Source organism: Arachis ipaensis, chromosome B6 (assembly GCF_059453495.1).
Source record: "Arachis ipaensis isolate K30076 ecotype BB chromosome B6, ASM5945349v1, whole genome shotgun sequence".
Classification (NCBI taxonomy): domain Eukaryota; kingdom Viridiplantae; phylum Streptophyta; class Magnoliopsida; order Fabales; family Fabaceae; genus Arachis; species Arachis ipaensis.
The window spans coordinates 73801064-73819473 of record NC_142441.1 but is presented as its reverse complement, the minus strand read 5'-3'; the positions used below and the strand labels follow the sequence as shown (position 1 = coordinate 73819473).

Genomic DNA, 18410 nt, shown 5'->3' with positions numbered 1-18410 from the left:
CCAGTGCATCATGCTGGACAAGAAAGAAAAATTCTAGGCTCTTATATCAATCCAAACCCAGGAAACTGTGGAAGTAGCATTCAAAAGCCAACCATACATGCCAATAACTTTGAACTAAATCCACAACTCATCACCCTCGTTCAGAACAATTGTTCATTCGGAGGAAGTGTCTAAGAAGACCCCAATCAACATCTAACCACTTTTCTGAGGATATGTGATACTGTGAAGTCTAATGGTGTTCATCTTGACACCTATAGACTGCTTCTGTTTCCCTTCTCACTCAAGGACATAGCATCTAAATGGATGGAATCCTTCTTGAAGGAGAGTTTAACAACCTGGGAAGATGTGGTGAACAAATTCTTGGCGAGATTCTATCCTCCTTAAAGAATCAACAGGTTGAGAGCTGAGGTACAAACCTTTAGGCAACAAGATGGTGAAACTCTCTATAAAGCATGGGAGAGGTTTAAGGACTTGACAAGAAGGTGCCCGCCAGATATGTTCAATGAATGGGTGCAGTTACACATCTTCTATGAAGGTCTCTCTTATGAATCAAAGAAGGCAGTAGACCACTCATCTGGGGGATCTCTGAACAAGAAAAAGACCATTGAAGAAGCCATAGATGTCATTGAGACTGTAGTTGAGAATGACTACTTCTATACTTCTGAAAGAGGCAACACTAGAGGAGTAATGGAGCTAAATAACATGGATGCATTGCTGGCCCAGAACAAGCTGATTACCAAGCAGTTGGCTGAAGGTATGCGAAATCGTTACTCTGAGGTTGTAAAATTAGTTGTTCGTTCTCTCCCTGGCAATGGTGCCAACAAGTGGTGCACAATACCATGGTCCAGACATAACTTCACAACCTCGCACAACTAACCAGCAAGTGCACTGGGTCGTCCAAGTAATAAAACCTTACGTGAGTAAGGGTCGATCCCACGGAAATTGTTGGTATGAAGCAAGCTATGGTCATCTTGTAAATCTCAGTCTGGCAGATATCAAATAGTTATGGAGTTTTCGAAAAATAATAGTAAATAAATAGAAAATAAAGATAGAAATACTTATGTAATTCATTGGTTAGAATTTCAGATAAGCGTATAGAGATGCTTTCGTTCCTCTGAATCTCTGCTTTCCTGCTGTCTTCATCCAATCAGTCTTACTCCTTTCCATGGCAAGCTTTCTGTAAGGGGCATCACCATTGTCAATGGCTACATCCCATCCTCTCTGTGAAAATGGTCCAAATGCTCTGTCACGGCATGGCTAATCATCTGGAGGTTCTCGATCATACTAGAATAGGATTTACTATCCTTTTGCGTTTGTCACTACGCCCAGCACTCGCGAGTTTGAAGTTCGTCATAGCCATCCCTTCCCAGATCCTACTCGGAATACCACAGACAAGATTTAGACTTTCCGGATCTTAGGAATGGCCATCCATGGGTTCTAACTTATACCACGAAGATTCTGATTAAGGAATCCAAGAGATACTCATTCAATCCAAGGTAGAACAGAAGTGGTTGTCAGGCACGTGTTCATGGGGAATGATGATGACTGTCACGATCATCACATTCATATTGAAGCGCAAATGGATATCTTAGAAGCGGAATAAGTTGAATTGAATAGAAAAACAGTAGTACTTTGTATTAATTCATGAGGAACAGCAGAGCTCCACACCTTAATCTATGGAGTGCAGAAACTCTACCGTTGAAAATACATAAGTGATGAAGGTCCAGGCATGGCCGAATGGCCAGCCCCCATGATCTAAGAACTAAACGTCCCAAGATGTGAATACAATAGTAAAAAGTCCTATTTATACTAAACTAGCTACTAGGGTTTACAAAAGTAAGTAATTGATGCATAAATCCACTTCCGGGGCCCACTTGGTGTGTGCTTGGGCTGAGCTTGAAGTTTACACGTGCAGAGGCTTCTTCTGGAGTTGAACGCCAAGTTGTAACGTGTTTTTGGCGTTCAACTCTGGTTCGTGACGTGTTTCTGGCGTTTAACTCCAGACTGCATCGTAGAACTGGCGTTCAACGCCCTTTTGTGTCATCTAAACTCGGCGAAAGTATGGACTATTACTATTGCTGGAAAGCTCTAGATGTCTACTTTCCAACGCAATTAGAAGCGTGCCATTTTGAGTTCTGTAGCTGCAGAAAATCCACTTTGAGTGCAGGGAGGTCAGAATCCAACAGCATCAGCAGTCCTTCTTCAACCTCTTAATCTGATTTTTGCTCGATCCCCTCAATTTCAGCCAGAAAATACCTGAAATCACAGAAAAACACACAAACTCATAGTAAAGTCCAGAAATGTGAATTTAACATAAAAACTAATAAAAACATCCCTAAAAGTAACTAGATCCTACTAAAAACAATGCCAAAAAGCGTATAAATTATCCGCTCATCACAACACCAAACTTAAATTGTTGCTTGTCCCCAAGCAACTGAAAATCAAATAGGATAAAAAGAAGAGAATATACTATAAATTCCAAATCATCAATGAAACATAGCTCCAAGCAGATGAGCGGGACTTGTAGCTTTTTGCCTCTTGAATAGTTTTGGCATCTCACTCTATCCATTGAAGTTCAGAATGATTGGCATCTATAGGAACTCAGAGTTCAGATAGTGTTATTGATTCTCCTAGTTCAGTATGTTGATTCTTGAACACAGCTACTTTATGAGTCTTGGCCGTGGCCCTAAGCACTTTGTTTTCCAGTATTACCACCGGATATATAAATGCCACAGACACATAACTGGGTGAACCTTTTCAGATTGTGACTTAGCTTTGCTAAAGTCCCCAATTAGAGGTGTCCAGGGTTCTTAAGCACACTCTTTTTTTTTTGCTTTGGACCTTGACTTTAACCGCTCAGTCTCAAGTTTTCACTTGACACCTTCACGCCACAAGCACATGGTTAGGGACAGCTTGGTTTAGCCGCTTAGGCCAGGATTTTATTCCTTTAGGCCCTCCTATCCACTGATGCTCAAATCCTTGGGATCCTTTTTATTTACCCTTGCCTTTTGGTTTTAAGGGTTATTGGCCTTTTCCTCTTGCCTTTTGGTTTTAAGAGCTTTTGGCTTTTTCTGCTTGCTTTTTCTCTTTTTTTTTTTTTATTTTTTTCGCCATTTTTTTTCTTTCTTTTTTTTTTCTGCAAGCTTTTGTATTCACTGCTTTTTCTTGCTTCAAGAATCATTTTTATGATTTTTCAGATTATCAAATAACATGTCTCCTTGTCATCATTCTTTCAAGAGCCAACATATTTAACATTCTTAAACAATAACTTCAAAAGACATATGCACTGTTCAAGCATTCATTCAGAAAACAAGAAGCATTGTCACCACATCAATATAATCAAACTAAGTTCAAGGATAAATTTGAAACTCATATACTTCTTGTTCTTTTGAATTAAAACATTTTTCATTTAAGAGAGGTGATGGATTCATATTCACTACTTTAAGGCATAGACACTTAAATACTAATGATCATGTAATGAAGACACAAACATGGATAAACATTTAACATAGAAAACGAAAAACAGAGAATGTAAGAACATGGAATGAGTCCACCTTAGTGATGGTGGCGTTTTCTTCTTGAGGAACCAATGATGTCCTTGATCTCTTCTATGTCTCTTCCTTGTCTCTGTTGCTCCTCCCTCATAGCTCTTTGATCTTCTCTAATTTCATGAAGGATGATGGAGTGCTTTTGATGTTCCACCCTTAGTTGTCCCATGTTAGAACTTAGTTCTCCTAGGGAGGTGTTGATTTGCTCCCAATAGTTCTGTGGAGGAAAGTGCATCCCCTGAGGTATCTCAGGGATCTTTTGATTTGCAGTCAAATGTTCTACCACTGAGCTATAGACCCTTGATGGAAGCTTTTGTCTTCCCTTTCCTCTTTCTAGAGCTTTCTTTGGCCTTAGGTGCCATCAATGGTTATGAAAAATAAAAAAAGCTATGCTTTTACCACACCAAACTTAGAATATTGCTCACCCTCGAGCAAAAGAAGAAAGAATAGTAGAAGAAGAAGAAGAGATAGAGGTGAGTTGATGGTTTGAATTTGAGTGGATGGGTGTAGGTGGGTTGTATGATGGTTTTAGGGGAGTAATGGATGTGAGTGGTGAATGGAAAACAGAAGGGATGACTGTGAATGGAGAGAGAGAGAGAGGGTAATATAGGATTATGTGGAGGTAAGGTGAGTGGAGGTATGCGGGGATCCTGTGGGGTCCACAGATCCTGAGGTGTCAAGGATTTACATCCCTGCACCAATTAGGCATGTAAAATGCCTTTGCATGCAATTCTGGTGTTTAAACGCCGAATTGATGCTTGTTCTGGGCGTTCAGCGCCCAGATGCAGCATGTTTCTGGCGTTGAACGCCAGTTCTATGCTTGTTTCTGGCGTTCAGCACCAGCTTTCCTCAGTGTGCATTCCTGGCTTCTAAACGCCAGGATGCTGCTTGTTTTGGGCGTTCAACACCAGATCCATGCTCTGTTTTGGCGTTGAACGCCAGCCAGATGCTCCTTACTGGCGTTTAAACGCCAGTAAGATCCTCCTCCAGGGCGTGATTTTTCTTCTGCTGTTTTTGATTCCATTTTCAATTTTTATATTTATTTTGTGACTCCACATGATCATGAACCTAATAAAACATGAAATAACAATAAAATTAAATTAAAATTAGATAAATAAAAATTAGGTTGCCTCCCAACAAGCGCTTCTTTAATGTCAATAGCTTGACATTGGGCTCTCATAGAGCCACAATGTGATCAGGTCAATTTTATAGACTCCCAACACCAAACTTAGAGTTTGGATATGGGAGTTCAACACCAAACTTAGAGTTTGGCTGTGGCCTCCCAACACCAAACTTAGAGTTTGGCTGTGGCCTCCCAACACCAAACTTAGAGTTCGACTGTGGGGGCCCTAGTTGACTCTGTTTTGAGAGAAGCTTACTGTGCCTCTTTTTCATGTTTACAGAAGGATGTCCTTGAGTTTTAAACTCAAGGGAGTCCCCATTCAATTGAAGGACTAGTTCACCTCTGTTAACATCAATCACAGCTCTTGCTGTGGCTAGGAAGGGTCTTCCAAGGATGATGGATTCATCCTCATCCTCCCCAGTATCTAGGATTATGAAATCAGCAGGGATGTAAAGGCCTGAAACCTTTACTAACACGTCCTCTACTTGTCCATAAGCCTGTTTTCTGGAATTGTCTGCCATCTCTAATGAGATTTTAGCAGCTTGTACCTCAAAGATTCCCAGTTTCTCCATTACAGAAAGTGGCATGAGGTTTATTCCTGACCGAAGGTCACATAGAGCCTTCTCAAAGGTCATGGTGCCTATGGTACAGGGTATTAGGAACTTTCCAGGATCCTGTTTCTTCTGAGGCAATCTCAGTTGATCCAATGCATTTAGTTCATTGGTGAACATGGGAGGTTCATCTCCCCAAGTCTCTTTACCAAATAGATTGGCATTCAGCTTCATGATTGCACCAAGGTACTTGGTAACTTGCTCTTCAGTGACATCCTCATTCTCTTCAGAAGAAGAATATTCATCAGAGCTCATGAATGGCATAAGGAGGTTTAATGGAATCTCTATGGTCTCTAGATGAGCCTCAGATTCCTTTGGTTCCTCAGAGGGAAACTCCTTGTTGATCACTGGACGTCCCAGGAGGTCTTCCTCCTTGGGATTCACGTCCTCCCCTTCCTCCTTGGATTCGGCCATGATGGTCATTTCAATGGCCTTGCACTCTCCTTTTGGATTTTCTTCTGTATTGCTTGGGAGAGTACTAGGAGGGATTTCAATGATCCTTTTACTCAGCTGGCCCACTTGTGCCTCCAAATTTCTAATTGAGGACCTTGTTTCATTCATGAAACTTACAGTGGCCTTGGATAGATCAGAGACTAAGTTTGCTACATTAGAGGTATTTTGTTCAGAGTTCTCTGTCTGTTGCTGAGAAGATGATGGAAAAGATTTACTGCTGTTAAACCTGTTTCTTCCACCATTATTAAAGCCTTGTTGAGGCTTTTGTTGATCCTTCCATGAGAGATTTGGGTGATTTCTCCATGAGGGATTATAGGTGTTTCCATATGGTTCACCCATGTAATTCACCTCTGCTATTGCAGGGTTTTCAGGATCATAAGCTTCTTCTTCAGAAGATGCCTCTTGAGTACTGTTGGATGCAACTTGCATTCCATTCAGACTCTGAGAAATCACATTGACTTGCTGAGTCAATATTTTATTCTGAGCCAATATGGCATTAAGAGTATCAATTTCAAGAACTCCCTTCTTCATAGGCGTCCCATTATTCACAGGATTCCTTTCAGAAGTGTATATGAACTGGTTATTAGCAACCATGTCAATGAGTTCTTGAGCTTCTGCAAGCATTTTCTTTAGGTGAATGGATCCACCTGCAGAAGTATCCAATGACATCTTAGCTAATTCAGACAGACCATCATAGAATATATCTAGGATGGTCCATTCTGAAAGCATGTCAGAAGGACACTTTTTGGTCAGTTCTTTGTATCTCTCCCAAGCTTCATAGAGGGATTCACCTTCTTTCTGTCTGAAGGTTTGAACATCCACTCTAAGCTTACTCAGCTTTTGGGGAGGAAAGAACTTGGCTAAGAAAGCCTTGACCAGCTTATCCCAAGAGTTCAGGCTATCCTTAGGTTGAGAGTCCAACCGTATTCTAGCTCTGTCTCTTACAGCAAAAGAGAAAAGCATGAGCCTGTAGACTTCAAGATCTACTCCATTAGTCTTAACAGTATCACAGATATGCAAGAATTCAGTTAAGAATTGAAAAGGATCTTCAGATGGAAGTCCATGAAACTTGTAGTTTTGTTGCATTAGAGAAACTAATTGAGGTTTCAGCTCAAAATTGTTTGCTCCAATGGTAGGGATGGAGATGCTTCTTCCATGTAAATTGGAATTAGGTGCAGTAAAGTCACCAAGCATCCTCCTTGCATTATTATTATTTTCAGCTGCCATCTCCTCTTCTTGTTCGAAAATTTCTGTAAGGTTATCTCTGGATTATTGTATTTTAGCTTCTCTTAGTTTCTTCTTCAGAGTCCTTTCAGGTTTAGGGTCTGCTTCAACAAGAATGTTCTTGTCCTTGCTCCTGCTCATATGAAAAAGAGGGAACAGAAAAATAATAATAATAGGGATCCTTTTTACCCAAGTATAGAGGTTCCCCTGTGTGAGTAGAAGAAGAAAAGAATGTAATGTAAAGAAGGGAAGAAGAGAAAATTCGAACACAGATGGAAGAGGGGGTTCGAATTTGGGTGAGATGAAGTGTTAGTAGATGAATAAATAAATAGAAGGAGATGAGAGAGAAAGAGGATTTTCGAAAATAAAATTTTGAAAAGGGGTTAGTGATTTTCGAAAATTAGGAATAAAATAAAATTAAAATTAAAAATTGAAACAATTAGTTAATTAAAAAGAATTTTTGAAAAAGAGGGAAGATATTTTCGAAAATTAGAGAGAGAGAGTTAGTTAGGTAGTTTTGAAAAAGATAAGAAACAAACAAAAGTCAATTAGTTAGTTGAAACAAATTTTGAAAATCAATTTTGAAAAGATAAGAAGATAAGAAGTTAGAAAAGATATTTGAAAATCAAATTTTTGAAAAAGATAAGATTTTTTTAAAAAATATGATAGACAGATATGATTAGAATTAGTTTTGAAAAAGATTTAATTTTTAAAATCACAATTAATGACTTGATTCACAAGAAATCACAAGATATGATTCTAGAATTTAAGGTTTGAATCTTTCTTAACAAGCAAGTAACAAACTTGAAATTTTTGAATCAAAATATTAATTGTTGATGATATTTTCGAAAATATAATATAGAATTAAGAAAAAGATTTTTTTGAAAAATATTTTTAAAATTTTCAAAAATAAATAAGAAAAATGAAAAAGATTTGATTTTTGAAAAAGATTTTGAAAAAGATAAGATTTTTAAATTGAAAATTTGATTTGACTCATAAGAAACAATTGAATTTTAAAATTTTTGAAAAAGTCAATCCAAATTTTTGAAATTTAAAAGTGAAAAAGGGAAAGATATTTTTTTGATTTTTGAATTTTTAATGATGAAAGAGAAAAACATGAAAATGATGCAATGCATGAAAATTTTGGATCAAAACAATGAATGCATGCAAGAATGCTATGAATGTCAAGATGAACACCAAGAACACTTTGAAGATCATGATGAACATCAAGAGCTTATTTTTGAAAATTTTATATGCAAAGAAAACATGCAAGACACCAAACTTAGAAATCTTTAATGCTTAGACACCATGAATGCAAGAATGCACATGAAAAACAAGAAAAGACACAAAACAAGAAAACATCAAGATCAAACAAGAAGACTTACTAAGAACAACTTGAAGATCATGAAGAACACTATGAATGCATGATTTTTTTTTTGAAAAATGCAAGATGAACATGCAATTGACACCAAACTTAAAATCTGACTCAAGACTCAAACAAGAAACACAAAATACTTTTGATTTTTTTTTGATTTTCTAATTTTTTTGGTATTTTTTTCGAAAATTAATTTGAAAAAGAAAAATAAGGATTCCAAATTTTTTAATATGAATTCCAGGAATCTTCAATGTTAGTCTAAAGCTCCGGTCCAGGAATTAGACATGGCTTACTAGCCAGCCAAGCTTTCAGTGAAAGCTTCGGTCCAAGACACTAGACATGACCAATGGCTAGACAAGCTTCAGCAGTACAAGCAATTTCCTAACATGTGGAGGCCTCAGTCCAAAAGAATTTAGACATGGCTCTACAGCCAGCCAGGCTCCAACATTTTTCATGAAACGCTAGAATTCATTCTTAAAAATTCTGAAGAAAAAATATTTTTTTGAAAATAATTTTTTTCGAATATTAATTGGGAAAAATGAAAAAGAAGAAAATATTTTTGAAAAATTTTTGAAAACTTTTTGAAAACAAAATAAGAAGAAAATTACCCAATCTGAGCAACACGATGAACCGTCAGTTGTCCAAACTCGAACAATCCACGGCAACGGCGCCAAAAACTTGGTACGCGAAATTGTTACTCTGAGGTTGTAAAATTTGTTGTTCGTTCTCTCCCTAGCAATGGCACCAACAACTGGTGCACAATACCATGGTCCAGACATAACTTCACAACTTCGCACAACTAACCAGCAAGTGCACTGGGTCGTCCAAGTAATAAAACCTTACATGAGTAAGGGTCGATCCTACGGAGATTGTTGGTATGAAGCAAGCTATGGTCATCTTGTAAATCTCAGTCAGGCGGATATCAAATAGTTATGGAGTTTTCAAAAAATAATAATAAATAAATAGAAAATAAAGATAGAAATACTTATGTAATTCATTGGTTAGAATTTCAGATAAGCGTATAGAGATGCTTTCGTTCCTCTGAATCTCTGATTTCCTACTGTCTTCATCCAATCAGTCTTACTCCTTTCCATGGCAAGCTTTCTGTAAGGGGCATCACCGTTGTCAATGGCTACATCCCATCCTCTCTGTGAAAATGGTCCAAATGCTCTGTCACGGCATGGCTAATCATCTGGAGGTTCTCGATCATACTGGAATAGGATTTACTATCCTTTTGCGTCTGTCACTACGCCCAGCACTCGTGAGTTTAAAGTTCGTCACAGCCATCCCTTCCCAGATCCTACTCGGAATACCACAGACAAGGTTTAGACTTTCCGGATCTCAGGAATGGCCATCCATGGGTTCTAACTTATACCACGAAGATTCTGATTAAGGAATCCAAGAGATACTCATTCAATCCAAGGTAGAACGGAAGTGGTTGTCAGGCACGTGTTCATGGGGAATGATGATGACTGTCACGATCATCACATTCATATTGAAGCGTGAATGGATATCTTAGAAGCGGAATAAGTTGAATTGAATAGAAAAACAGTAGTACTTTGTATTAATTCATGAGGAACAGCAGAGCTCCACACCTTAATCTATGGAGTGCAGAAACTCTACCGTTGAAAATACATAAGTGATGAAGGTCCAGGCATGGCCGTGGCCAGCCCCCATGATCTAAGAACTAAACGTCCCAAGATGTGAATACAATAGTAAAAAGTCCTATTTATACTGAACTAGCTACTAGGGTTTACAGAAGTAAGTAATTGATGCATAAATCCACTTCCGGGGCCCACTTGGTGTGTGCTTGGGCTGAGCTTGAAGTTTAAACGTGCAGAGGCTTCTTCTGGAGTTGAACACCAAGTTGTAACATGTTTTTAGCGTTCAACTCTGGTTCGTGACGTGTTTCTGGCGTTTAACTCCAGACTGCAGCATAGAACTGGCGTTCAATACCCTTTTGCGTCATCTAAACTCGGTCAAAGTATGAACTATTATATATTGCTGGAAAACCCTGGATGTCTACTTTCCAACGCAATTGAAAGCGTGCCATTTTGAGTTCTGTAGCTCCAGAAAATTCACTTTGAGTGCAGAAAGATCAGAATCCAACAGCATCACCAGTCTTTCTTCAACCTCTGAATCTGATTTTTGCTCAAGCCCCTCAATTTCAGCCAGAAAATACCTGAAATCACAGAAAAATACACAAACTCATAGTAAAGTCCAGAAATGTGAATTTAACATAAAAACTAATAAAAACATCCCTAAAAGTAACTAGATCCTACTAAAAACATACTAAAAACAATGCCAAAAAGCGTATAAATTATTCGCTCATCAGCTGACCTTACCAAGATGATGGAGAGGAACCAAGTAGCAGTAATCACCACCTCATCAGCAACCCAAGAAGGAGTGAATGCAGAAGCAGAGGGTGAGCAGGAACAAGCCAACTACATTGGAAACTCACCTAGGCAGACCCATGATCCATACTCTAAAACTTACAATCCTGGTTGGAGGAACCACCCAAACTTTGGGTGGGGAAATCAACAAGATCAAGGCCAAGATCAGAGACATCACAACCTCAACAATAATGCAGCTCACCAATATTCCACACAGAGATCATATCAGCACCCACCTAACAACACCTCTCAACATCCATATCAAAACCAAAATGGCCATTCTCATCCCTCCAACAGAAACTCACCATCATCCGAAGATAGACTCTCAAGGATTGAGACCCTACTTGAAGGCATATGTAAGGAACTCCAAGAGAACAAGGTGTTCAAGGAGGAGGTGTGACGAGCAGATAATTTATACGCTTTTTGACATTATTTTTACATAGTTTTTTGTATATTTTTATTAGTTTTTAATAAAAAATCACATTTCTGGACTTTACTATGAGTTTGTGTGTTTTTCTGTGATTTCAGGTATTTTCTGGCTGAAATTGAGGGACTTGAGCAAAAATCAGATTCAGAGGTTGAAGAAGGAATGCAGATGCTGCTGGATTCTGACCTTCCTGCACTCAAAGTAGATTTTCTGGAGCTACAGAACTCCAAATGGCGCGCTCTCAATTGCGTTGAAAGGTAGACATCCAGGGCTTTCCAGCAATATATAACAGTCCAAACTTTTTCCGAGTTTAGACGACGCAAACGGGTGTTCAACGCCAGTTCCATGTTGCATTCTGGAGTTAAACGCCAGAAACAGGTTGCAGAGTGGAGTTAAATGCCAGAGACAGGTTACAAACTAGTGTTCAACTCCAAGAGAAGCCTCTACACGTGTAAAGCTCAATGCTCAGCCCAAGCACACACCAAGTGGTCCCCAGAAGTAGATTTCTGTATCATTTACTCATTTCTGTAAACCCTAGTAACTAGTCTGATATAAATAGGACCTTTTACTATTGTATTAGACATCTTTGATCATTTTTATGCTATCTTAGACCTTTATGAGGGCTGGCCACTCGGCCATGCCTGGACCTTGTTCTTATGTATTTTCAATGGTAGAGTTTCTACACACCATAGATTAAGGTGTGGAGCTCTGCTGTTCCTCATGAATTAATACAAAGTACTATTGTTTTTCTATTCAATTAAAGCTTATTCTGATTCTAAGATATTCATTCGCACTTCAATATGAATGTGATGATCATGATAGTCATCATCATTCCCAACCTATGAACGCATGCCTGACAACCACTTCTGTTCTACCTTAGATTGAATGAATATCTCTGGGATTCCTTAACCAGAGTCTTCGTGGTATAAGTTAGAATCCATGGATGGCCATTCTTGAGATCCGAAAAGTCTAAACCTTGTCTGTGGTATTCCAAGTAGGATCTGGGAAGGGATGGCTGCGACGAGCTTCAAACTCGCGAGTGCTAGGCGTAGTGACAGACGCAAAAGGATCAATGGATCCTATTCCAGTATGATCGAGAACCGACAGATGATTAGCCATGCATTGACAGCGCATTGGACCATTTTTACTGAGAGGACAGGATGTAGCCATTGACAACGGTGACGCCTAACATACAGCTTGCCATAGAAAGGAGTATGAATGATTGGATGAAGACAATAGGAAAGCAGAGGTTCAGGAGGAACAAGCATCTTCATACGCTTATCTGAAACTCTCACCAATGAATTACATAAGTACCTCTATCTTTAATTTACGTTTTATTTATATTTTAATTATATTTTAATTATCAAATATCCATAACCATATGAATCTGCCTGACTGAGATTTGCAAGATGACCATAGCTTGCTTCAAGCCGACAATCTCCATGGGATCGACCCTTACTCACGTAAGGTTTATTACTTGGATGACCCAGTGCACTTGCTGATTAGTTGTGCGAAGTTGTGACATAGAACTAAGATTATGAACGTGCGTATTAAGTTTTTAGCACCGTTACCAAGGAATGAACCGTCACGATTTTCGCGCACCAAGTTTTTGGCGCCGTTGCCGGGGATTGTTCGAGTTTGGACAACTGACGGTTCATCTTGTTGCTCAGATTAGGTAATTTTATTTTATTTTTAAGATTTTTAATTTTATTTATTTTCGAAAAAAATAAAATAAATATTTTCAAAAATATATTTTTCTTCGGAATTTTTAAGAATGAATTCTAGTGTTTCATGATGATTTGTTGAATCCTGGCTGGCTGTAAGCCATGTCTAATCTTTTGGACCAGGGTTTCAACTTATCATCACAAGAGCTTGTTGATCTTCACCCATTTGGCAGGTACACACATAGTTGTTGTATACATGGGAGGTATCAATATCTGCTGAAGCTTGGCTGGCCATTGGCCATGTCTAGTGTTTTGGACCGGAGCTTTCAATGAAAGCTTGGCTGGCTACTAAGCCATGTCTAATTCCTGGATTGGAGCTTTAGACTAATATTGCAAGATTCCTAGAATTCCTATTAAAAATTTTGAAATCCTTATTTTTCTTTTTCCAATTAATTTTTGAAAAATTACAAAAAAGAAAAAAATTTAATAAAATCATAAAACCAAAAATAATTTTGTGTTTCTTGTTTGAGTCTTGTGTCAATTTTTAAGTTTGGTGTCAATTGCATGTTTTTATAATTTTCTTGCATTTTTCAAAAATTCATCATGCATTCTTCATGATCTTCAAGTTGTTCTTGATGAATCCTCTTGTTTGATCTTCATGTTTTCTTGTTTTGCATCTTTTCTTATTTTCCATATGCAATTTTAATTTGTTAGTGTCTAATTATTGAAAATTTCTAAGTTTGGTGTCTTGCATGTTTTTCTTTTCTTAAAAATTTTCAAAAATAAGTTCTTGGTGTTCATCTTGACATTCAAAGTGTTCTTGGTGTTCATCTTGACATTCATAGTGTTCTTGCATGCATTGTGTGTTTTGATTCATAATTTTTATGTCTTGTGTCCTTTTTGTGTTTTTCTCTTTCTTCATTAAAAATTCAAAAATAAAAAAAAATATCTTTCCCTTATTTCACTCATAATTTTCGAAAATTTGAGTTGACTTTTTCAAAACTTTTTAAAATTTAGTTGTTTCTTATGAGTCAAATCAAATTTTCAATTTAAAAATTCTATCTTTTTCAAAAATCAAATCTTTTTCATTTTTTCTTTCATAATTTCGAAAATTTCAAATAGATTTTCAAAATCTTTTTCTTATTTTTATTTTATATTTTCGAAATTAATGCTAACAATTAATGTGATTGATTCAAAATTTTTAAGTTTGTTACTTGCCTAGTAAGAAAGGTTCAATCTTTAAACTCTAGACTCATATCTTTTTAGTTTCTTGTTAGTCAAGTAATCAACTTTAATTTCAAAATCAAATCTTTTTAAATTGCTTTTTCAAATCTTTTTCAATTTAAGTTTCAATCACATCTTTTCAAAATTTAAATTCAAAATATTTTCTATTTTCTTATCTCTACAAAATTTGATTTTCAAATCTTTTTCAATTAACCACTTAACTTTTTGTTTGATTCTTATATTTTTCAAAACTACCTAACTAACTCTCTCTCTCTAATTTTCGAAAATCCCTTCCCTCTTTTTCAAAACTCCTTTTTAAATTAACTAATTATTTTAAATTAAATTTAATTTGATTCAATTATCCTTTCTTAATTTATGAACTTTAATTTTTATTTTTATTTTAAATTCAATGTAAAAACAAAAATACTTTTATTTTAATTTATTTAATTTTTGAATTTCTCTTCTCATCTCTTTCTAATTATTTATTCATCTACTAACACCCCTCTTTCACCCAAGAATTCGAACTCATTCCTCTCCCCTGTGTTTGGATTCTTATGTTTTTCTTCCTCCATTATTTTCTTCGTATACTTACATAAGGAATCTTTATACTGTGATATAGAGGATTCCTCTTCTTTTCTGTTTTCTTCTTTTTCATATGAGCAGGAACAAGGATAAGAACATTCTTGTTGAAACTGACCCTGAACCTGAAAGGACTCTGAAGAGGAAGCTAAGGGAAGCTATAGCACAACTCTCTGGAGAAAATCTGACAGAAATTTTCGAAAAAGAAGGAGACATGGCCGAAAATAATAACAATGCAAGGAAGATGCCTGGTGACTTTACTGCACCTAATTCCAATTTACATGGAAGAAGCATCTCAATCCCTGCCATTGGAGCAAACAATTTTGAGCTGAAACCTCAATTAGTTTCTCTGATGCAACAGAATTGCAAGTTTTATGGACTTCCATCCGAAGATCCCTTTCAGTTCTTAACTGAATTCTTGCAGATCTATGATACTGTTAAGACCAATGGGGTTGATCCCGAGGTCTACAGGCTTATGCTTTTCCCATTTGCTGTAAGAGACAGAGCTAGAATATGGTTTGACTCTCAACCTAAAGACAGCCTGAACTCTTGGGATAAGCTGGTCACAGCTTTCTTAGCCAAGTTCTTTCCTCCTCAAAAGCTTAGCAAGCTTAGAGTGGATTTTCAAACCTTCAGACAGAAGGAAGGTGAATCCCTCTATGAAGCTTGGGAAAGATATAAGGAACTGACCAAAAAGTGTCCTTCTGATATGTTTTCAGAATGGACCATCCTGGATATATTCTATGATGGTCTGTCTGAATTATCAAAGATGTCATTGGACCATTCTGTAGGTGTATCCATTCACCTAAAGAAAACGCCTGCAGAAGCTCAGGAACTCATTGACATGGTTGCAAATAACCAGTTCATGTACACTTCTGAAAGGAATCCTGTGAGTAATAGGACGCCTCAGAGGAAGGGAGTTCTTGAAATTGATACTCTGAATGCCATATTGGCTTAGAATAAAATATTGACTCAGCAAGTCAATATGATCTCTCAGAGTCTGAATGGATTGAAGGAATCATCCAACAGTACTAAAGAGGCATCTTCTGAAGAAGAAGCTTATGATCCTGAGAACCCTGCAATAACAGAGGTGAATTACATAGGTGAACCCTATGGAAACACCTATAATCCCTCATGGAGAAATCATCCAAATTTTTCATGGAAGGATCAACAAAAGCCTCAACAAGGCTTTAATAATGGTGGAAGAAACAAGTTTAGCAATAGCAAGCCTTTTCCATCATCCACTCAGCAACAGACAGAGAATTCTGAGCAGAATCCATCTAGCTTAGGAAATATAGTCTCTGATCTATCTAAGGCCACTGTAAGTTTGATGGATGAAACAAGGTCCTCCATTAGAAATTTGGAGGCACAAGTAGGCCAGCTAAGTAAAAGAGTTACTGAAACTCCTCCTAGTACTCTCCCAAGCAATACAGAAGAAAATCCAAAGAGAGAGTGCAAGGCCATTGATTTAACTATATGACCGAACCTACAAGGGAAGAGGAGGACGTGAATCCTAGTGAGGAAGACCTCCTGGGACGTCCAGTGACCAATAAGGAGTCCCCCTTTGAGGAACCAAAGGAATCTTAGGCTCATCTAGAGACCATAGAGATTCCATTGAACCTCCTTCTGCCCTTCATGAGCTCTGATGAGTATTCTTCCTCTAAAGGGGATGAAGAAATTACTGAAGAGCAAGTTGCTAAGTACCTTGGTGCAATCATGAAGCTGAATGCCAAATTATTTGGTAATGAGACTTGGAAAGATGAACCTCCCTTGCTCACCAATGAACTGAATGCATTGGATAGGCAGAAATTACCTCAAAAGAAACAGGATCCTGGAAAATTCTTAATACCCTGTACCATAGGCACCATGACCTTTGAGAAGGCTCTGTGTGACCTGGGGAAAGGAATAAACTTAATGCCACTCTCTGTAATGGAGAAACTTGGGATCTTTGAGGTGCAAGCTGCCAGAATCTCATTAGAGATGGCAGACAACTCAAGAAAACAGGCTTATGGACGAGTAGATGACGTGTTAGTAAAGGTTGAAGGCCTTTACATCCCTGTTGATTTCATAATCCTAGACACTGGGAAGGAAGAGGATGAATCCATCATCCTTGGAAGACCCTTCCTAGCCACAGCAAGAGTTGTGATTGATGTGGACAGAGGAGAATTAGTCCTTCAACTGAATGAGGAAAACCTTGTGTTTAAAACTCAAGGATCTCTTTCTGTAACCATGGAGAGGAAGCATGAAAAGCTTCTCTCACTGTAGAGTCAACCAAAGCCCCCACAGTCAAACTCTAAGTTTAGTGTTGGGAGGCCACAACCAAACTCTAAGTTTGGTGTTGAACCCCCACATCCAAACTCTAAGTTTGGTGTTGGGAGGTCCCAACAATGCTCTGCACATCTGTGAGGCTCCATGAGAGCTCACTGTCAAGCTATTGACATTAAAGAAGCGCTTGTTGGGAGGCAACCCAATGTTCTCTAATTATATTTATTTATTTTCTATTGTTATTTTATGTTTTCTTTAGGTTGATGATCATGTGAAGTCACAAAAACTACTGAAAAATAAAAAACAGAATGAAAAATAGAATGAAAAACAGCACACCCTAGAGGAAGAGTAGTCTGGCGTTAAACGCCAGAAACAGGCATCTATCTGGCGTTTAACGCCAGAAACAAGCATCTGCCTGGTGTTAAACGCCAGAAACAGGTTACATTTGGGTGTTTAACGCCAGAAACAAGTAGCAATCTGGCGTTAAACGCCAGGATTGCACAGCAAGGGCATTTTACACACCTAATTGGTGTAGGGATGTTAAGTCCTTGACCCCACTTGATCTGTGGACCCCACAGGATCCCTCAAGATCTGTAGACCCACAGGATCCCTCAGAATCTGTGGACCCCACAGGATCCCCACATCTTCTTCTCTCCTCTTCACACCTTTTTATAACTCTCTTCCCCAAATACCCTTCACCAATCACCTCAATCACTCTTTCCCATCACCTCTTCACCACTCATATCCATACTCTCTTCCCCATAAACCCCACCTACCTTCAAAATTCAAACTATTTTCCCTCCCAAACCCAACCCTAATGGCCGAACCCTAAATCCCATCCCACCCCTATATAAACCCCTCATTCCTTCTTCATTTTCACACAACACAACCCTTTCTTCTTCCCTTGGCCGACTACACACCTCTCTCCCTCTCCTCCATTCTTTTTCTTCTTCTCCTTCTTTCTTTCTCCTTTTGCTCGGGGACGAGCAAAAATTTTAAGTTTGGTGTGGTAAAAGCATAGATTTTTGTTTTTTCATAACCATTTATGGCACCTAAGGCCAGAGAAACCTCTAGAAAGAGGAAAGGGAAGGAAATTGCTTCCACCTCTGAGTCATGAGAGATGGAGAGATTCATCTCAAAGGTCCATCAAGACCACTTCTATGAAGTTGTGGCCAAGAAGAAAGTGATCCCTGAGGTTCCTTTCAAGCTCAAAAAAGAATGAGTATCCGGAGATCCGACATGAGATCCAAAGAAGAGGTTGGGAAGTTCTCACCAACCCCATTCAACAAGTCGGGATCTTAATGGTTCAAGAGTTCTATGCAAACGCATGGATCAATAGGAACCATGATCAAAGTGTGAACCTGAATCCAAAGCATTGGCTTACCATGGTTCGGGGGAAATACTTAGATTTCAGTCCGGAAAATGTAAGCCTGGCGTTCAACTTGCCAATGATGGAAGAAAACGCACGCCCCTACACAAGAAGGGTCAACTTTGATCAAAGGTTGGACCAAGTCCTCATAGACA

At 38.1% G+C, this 18410-nt stretch overlaps 3 non-coding genes across 3 annotated transcripts; 1 reads left to right on the top strand and 2 right to left on the bottom strand.

Annotated features, from left to right (window-relative positions):
• Positions 1 to 393: 393 nt before the first annotated feature.
• LOC148561352 (small nucleolar RNA R71) lies at positions 394 to 500 on the bottom strand. The gene has a single exon (XR_015888156.1). It is a non-coding gene; the product is annotated as a small nucleolar RNA R71 (small nucleolar RNA).
• Positions 501 to 6458: 5958 nt separating this feature from the next.
• Positions 6459 to 6566, top strand: LOC148561351 (small nucleolar RNA R71). The gene has a single exon (XR_015886752.1). It is a non-coding gene; the product is annotated as a small nucleolar RNA R71 (small nucleolar RNA).
• An 8662-nt stretch (positions 6567 to 15228) lies between these two features.
• Positions 15229 to 15335, bottom strand: LOC148561350 (small nucleolar RNA R71). The gene has a single exon (XR_015886855.1). It is a non-coding gene; the product is annotated as a small nucleolar RNA R71 (small nucleolar RNA).
• Positions 15336 to 18410: the final 3075 nt, after the last annotated feature.